The sequence below is a fragment of the Uranotaenia lowii genome, chromosome 2 (assembly GCF_029784155.1).
Source record: "Uranotaenia lowii strain MFRU-FL chromosome 2, ASM2978415v1, whole genome shotgun sequence".
Lineage (NCBI taxonomy): Eukaryota > Metazoa > Arthropoda > Insecta > Diptera > Culicidae > Uranotaenia > Uranotaenia lowii.
Window position 1 is genome coordinate 46,585,409 of NC_073692.1, and position 6,342 is coordinate 46,591,750.

A 6,342-nucleotide genomic window follows, 5' to 3' on the forward strand; every position below is an offset into this window, starting at 1 on the left:
AATTTTGCTTTTTCCATAATCGGAAAATTATTATCTAAATGTTGTGAATGCAAATGATTTTCGAAAAACTTCAATAAAATTTGGTATTGAATGTAAAACCAAATTTGAACACGGATTGCAAAAAAAAGGATTTTATTTCTAAAATCTAATGAAGATTCAAACGACAACCAAGAATCTTAAACTGGATACAGATCTGAGAAACGAAAAAAATATATAATTTTCGTCTTGCTAATATGGAACCAGTACCTCCGAATGAGTTCAATCTGAGTTCAATCTGAGTAAAATATTCAGAACTGCGTAAATTTTGAAAAACTGTAGCAGAATTCTAAACTTTGGATAAGTTTTCGAGGTTTTGCCGTTGGTTCGAGTCTAGATTATTACTTTTGAATAACCTTACTCAATCTTCAAAATTATATTAAGACTTTAAAATTTGTAGTGTAGAATTCAATGCTTCGCTTGTTCATTTTGGATCCTCATGACCCTCCCCCCGCCCTATGGGTTCCTACGTCTCTGTACATATGTACAGTTTTTTTTATATCGGCTTTAGTTGTGTAACGGTTGCCAGAATTTTTTCAGCACTTACCCAGGCCGGCTAAATCCAGGCAATTCCAGGGAAAAGAAAATCCGGGCATTGAATTTCAAAACTGTCAACCAAAATCCGGGCAATATCCAAGCAAATTTGGCCAAACTTATGGATTACTCATCAAAAATCAAGAAAAAAATTTACTTGCATCAAAATTTATCCGCAGATTTTAAGTCGTTCTTAAAGCTTTCAAAAAAACCTTTCATGGATATTTTTTTTAATTTGGCTCAAAAAAAATCGTTTTGAACGCATAAGTGAAAAAAAAATCCGGTAAAAATCCGGGCTTTTACGATGAAATCCGGTAACCGGGCCGGACCGGACTTTTCCCATATTCATAATAAATATCCTGGAAAATCCGAATAAAACCGGACAATCTGGCAACTTTTAGTTAAGCGCTTCAACAAATAATCGCGCAATAGACATACCAAAACTAAAAAAATGTTTTTGGATAATTTTTCAAATTACTGGATTTCGAAAATTGCTTAGCAATATTTTTTAATAAAAAGAATCCCAATAGATTTTATTCCTTTTTCTTATTGAATTCCAAATTGGTTCATTGAAAAATCATTAATCATAAAATTAAAAAAACATTCAAATAGTTTAAACGTGTTGGGAAAATTCACCCGTAGTTTTCCAGCATGACTGATTAGTTTTTCAGGAACCTCCGCCTTCCTGTAACATGCACCTTCGCTAAAAGTCTCTTAAACTATATTTATGTATGCTCGCTAACTTGTACAGAGTGCTGTAAAACTAGTTTTTGGCTCAAGACAAATGCCTCAACATTATAGACTGCGCTGCTCTCAAATTCAGCTCAATGTACCTAGTTCTGACCGTTCATAGTTCTTTTTGCTGGGTTTCGATGAATGGCCCATATATTACACAACAGCAGAACATATAAATTCCTTGAAGTATTGGCAAGCTAAGCAATAATATTTAACTCGATTCATGGATTGTGAATATATTTTTTACTAACTTAACCCGCGTTGCAACACATCCATTTGGGAAAGTTTGAATCAAATCTTATATTATGTAATGAAGTTCTTGTTCTATTTTTTTGTTTTATTCTTTGTGGATTGTTGGAAATACATTTCTGATGACTCAGTAGTTTATTCGTTTCCTTCCCAGTTGGTGCTAATGTCCATGAACTTCATATTAATTCTATAATGAATGTCATTCAAATCATTCAAATGTGTGTACAGTTACCAGCAAAAAAAATTTAAGCATTTCTTCATTTATATTTCCTTAAAGTCAACTTCTGAACAAGAGGATTTTAATTTTATCCGGATTCCCAGTATAACGAATTTTTTTTTATGTGATGGTTCCTTAGGCCCATTTGGGTCCTTCCTCCACCCCATACGCTTCTTTAGAAGTGGGAGGGACATATTATCCTGAGGATAATTTTATTTTACTTTAAATTTTCTTTTTCTGTACGACTTATTTAGTCTTACTCCCGCGTATGTCCATCACCGTACAATTTAACATCTGATTCTTCGTCAGATTCCATCACTTTCATCGTATGATCCTTGTCAGGATTGGTCATATTTTCAAACAGTCCGTTTGATGTATTGTATTGCCATTTTCTTGAATGTGTTTATGTTCACAATATCTTTGATGCTCGACGGTAGGTTGTTGAACATTTTCAATCCATTGTAGAAAATTGAGCGTTTGCTCATCTCTTTTCTGATATTTGGCAGTCTGAAGTCTTGTGCTCTTCTAGTGTTGTATCTGTGAATGTCGATTCCGTATTGTAGGCCGTCCGTTAAATAATTTGGTAACATACCATTTTTCATCTTATATATAAACATTAAGCTGTTATATGCAATTCTCTGTTTCACTGACAACCATTGAAGAATATCGAGCATTAAAACACTAGGGGTGTATCGATTGCATCGTATCACTACTCGCATAATTTTATTTTGTATTTTTTGCAGTCGATTTGTTTGTGTGTCAGATGCATGAAGCAATATTGTAGCGCAATTATCGAAGTGTGGCATGATCACGGATTTCACATAAATTACTTTTGACCAGAAAGTCATATAGCGACTAATTCGGCAAAGTATCCCATATTTTATGGCAATTTTCTTGATTGTATAGTCAATATGTGCTATGAAATTCAGCTTCTCATCAACTTGTATTCCCAAGTATTTTACCTGGTGCACTCTTTCGATGGCACAACCATCAATCAGCAATTCTGGGCAGACTCTTATTTGACGATTACCAATAACCATCCAGCTGGTTTTATTAAGATTCAGACACAATTTTTTATGTTTTAAAAACTCAGAAATATTTTTCAAATCGGCATTTGCTTCATGGATAACGAGCTCTAAGTCATCACCACTCCAGTAGGAGACTGAATCATCCGCAAATAATTAAAGAGAACCATAACGTAGACAGTGTTTCATGTCATTGATGTACAATATGAATAAAATGGGCCCCAGAACACTTCCTTGGGGGACTCCTAGATTATTTTCTCTATATCGTGAATATGATGACCCATATTTTGTTCTTTGCATTCTATTATTCAAGTAGTCTTTAAACCAGTTTAGTACCGTTCCGTTGATACGTTCACCAACTTTAACCGATCAATCGTTTCAAAAGCTCTCTTGAAATCCAGAAACACGGCAACTGTGTAACTATCGTTTTCAATATTGGCTTTCCAATTTCGAAGTATCAAGTTCACTGCAGACTCCGTTGAATGCTGCTTTCTGAATCCAGATTGCTCATTAATCAATATTCCTTCTGACTCAATAAAATGTAGAAATTGTTTTTTAACTGCTAACTCCAGCACCTTTTCTTGTATTTCCAACATGTTTATCGGACGATATAATTTAGCCTCTCGTGCTTTTTTCTCTTTTTCAATTGGAACAACAGTCGAATGCTTCCATGTAGAAGGTATTATGCCTAATTGTAGACTCGTATTTATAATTTGTGTCAGCTGATTAGCTAGTACCGGTAGAGAATCCTTAAAAACTTTCAAAGAGACGTTGTCGATACCAGCCGTGGATTTCATAGTTTTCCCGATCTCATCAAATTCTTGACGACTTATTGTTTCAAATGAACTGAAACTTCCACCATTGCAGACAATATGATCCACGAAGGCGTTAGAACTTGCCGGAATACTGTCATGGATTTCCATGACACTGTCAATGAAGAAGTCATTAAACTTCTCTGCTATTTCAGTTTCATCCGTGAATTCAACCCCGTCAAACGAGACGGTATTTTCTTTTGCAGTATTTAGACTTACCAATCGTGTGATCGTTTTCCATAGCAATTTTCCATTATTTTTATTTCTTTCCAGCTCATCTTGAATTGATCTATTTTTAGCCAACTTTATTTCACGTGAATATTCATTCCTTACCAATTTGTATTTTCGCCAACTTCTTTCGCATTTCGTTCTTAGAAACTGTTTATAAAGATTGTCTCTTTGCTTTTTCATTTGCTTGAGGCTACTGGAGTACCATTTAGTACTCGAACCTGTACCATTTAGTACCGGCTTAACCTCTTTTTGGACCACAAGTGCATCTTTCAATAATAAGTCGAAGCGTCTTACTAACTTATTGAAGTCTGCGCATCTCAAGGTTGATTTTCCTGCCTCCAGAAGCTGACGAAATGCATTGTCATTATATCGACTCCAATCCTTCACCATGTAATGGTTTCCGGGAACCCATTCTTTATGTCCGAAACCAGCAGAAACATTTATAGTCTCATGATCTGATATGCGACAATCTGGGATGATAACTGCTTCAGCTCTGTCCACATTAGTGAAAACAAGATCAATTCTAGTACTGCTGGTTACAGTTCTTCGAGTGTCTTCTGTAACAATTTGTCGAAACCCATATGCTTCCATAACACGTTTCAAGTCTCTGCATTCTGGTTCTTTATTAAAGTTGATATTAAAATCGCCACAAAAAATGTTATCAATTTCGTCAACTACAATATCACTTAGCCAAAGGTTTTCTTGAATATCCATAAAACGGGCGTCATTTGCGCTTGGCAAATGGTAAATTCCACCAACGATGATACTTCTCTTTCGATTCCTTAATTTTAAGGTCAGCATCCAGTTCATATCGAGATAGGCATTCAGTAAAACATCTATCTCAAATACATTTTGCACAAACATAGTAACACCACCAGTATGTTTCGAATGCGTAAGACAATTAATCATTGTATAACCAATGATATCGAGCGTGTTCAAATTTGCGTCTACAGTTAGATGGGTTTCAACTAAGACTATAACGACAGGTTTTAGTTCCTCAACCACAATAACAATTTCTTCGAAATTATTTATCAATCCACAAGCATTGAGATACAAAATCTCAGAAGTTTTTTGCTATTTGCCGTAATCAATAAACTGTTTTGCTTTTATAACCTTTCTTTTGTAAAGCTCACAGTCGTAGCTCCAAGCCGAATGACAAATATCTAGCTTCTCTTCGTCTGAATTAGTTGAACGATTAAATTTAAAGCAATTAATACATTTTTCATATTGAGCCGTACATTCTTTCGTTTCATGGCTTTCAGCACATTTGGCAAAACAGGTTTGTTCATTACAATGTTCAGCTTTATGGCCAAAATGCCAACATTTGTAACATCTAAGCACACTTACTGCTTCATCAATTTTGCATCTTTCCCATCCCACATTAACTTTGCCACGTTTTATCAATGTAGGAAACGTCTCTGCATCAACTTCAATGGTAGCAATCATTGGATTATGTTTCCATTTGGCATTTTTCTCGATTTTCAACACTGTGATTTCTGCATCGGATAAATTATTTTGTTTTTTTAATGAATTAACAAAATCCAAATCATTAAAATTATCAATTTTATCAAATCCTACAATTTTTTCAAAACGTGTATTGTTCTGCTGGTATTGATACAGACTGCAACTATCTCGCATCGTTGCAATCTTACAATGTAAATTTGCCTTCACCGTGCTTCACCGAACAGGATATTTATGAAAAGTTGTCCACAGTTGATGCTTCCAAGGGTCCTGGTCCAGACAAAATACCTCCCGCTCTACTGAAACATTGCGCTGCATCTTTATCCGCTCCGATCTGCAGTATCCTTAACCGATCGGTAACTGAAAGATCGTTTCCCAATGCATGGAAAGTTGCGGCTATTTCTCCGATACACAAATCTGGAAATGCTCATAGCGTGGAAAACTACCGGCCAATATCGATCTTAAATGCAATATCGAAGATCTTCGAAATACTGATGCACGAGCGAGTGTATGCCGCTGTTAAACCTTTGATCTCGGAATATCAACATGGATTCGTCAAGAAAAGGTCAACAGTTACTAATTTGATGTGCTACGTAAGTTCACTGAATAAAAGTATGGAGAAAGGTTGTCAGGTGGATTCAGTTTATATTGACTTTGCCAAAGCCTTCGACCGTGTGCCGCACAAAATATTGGTTGCAAAGCTGAATCGACTAGGTTTCCCGGCTTGGGCACTCGAGTGGATTGCCTCATATCTAACCGACCGTCAGGCTTTCACCAGGATACGAAACACGCGCTCACGAATGTTTGCCACACCGTCTGGAGTTCCTCAAGGGAGCCATCTCGGACCCTTGCTGTTTATAATCTTCGTGAATGACCTGTGCTCAACACTTCAGTCCGATACACTCCTCTATGCCGATGATCTGAAGATTTTCCGAAAGATCCATAACACTGTTGACTGTCTGGCCCTGCAAGCTGACATCGCTAGACTAGATGAGTGGTGCCGCTTAAACGGAATGTTAGCAAACGTAAAAAAGTGTAAGAT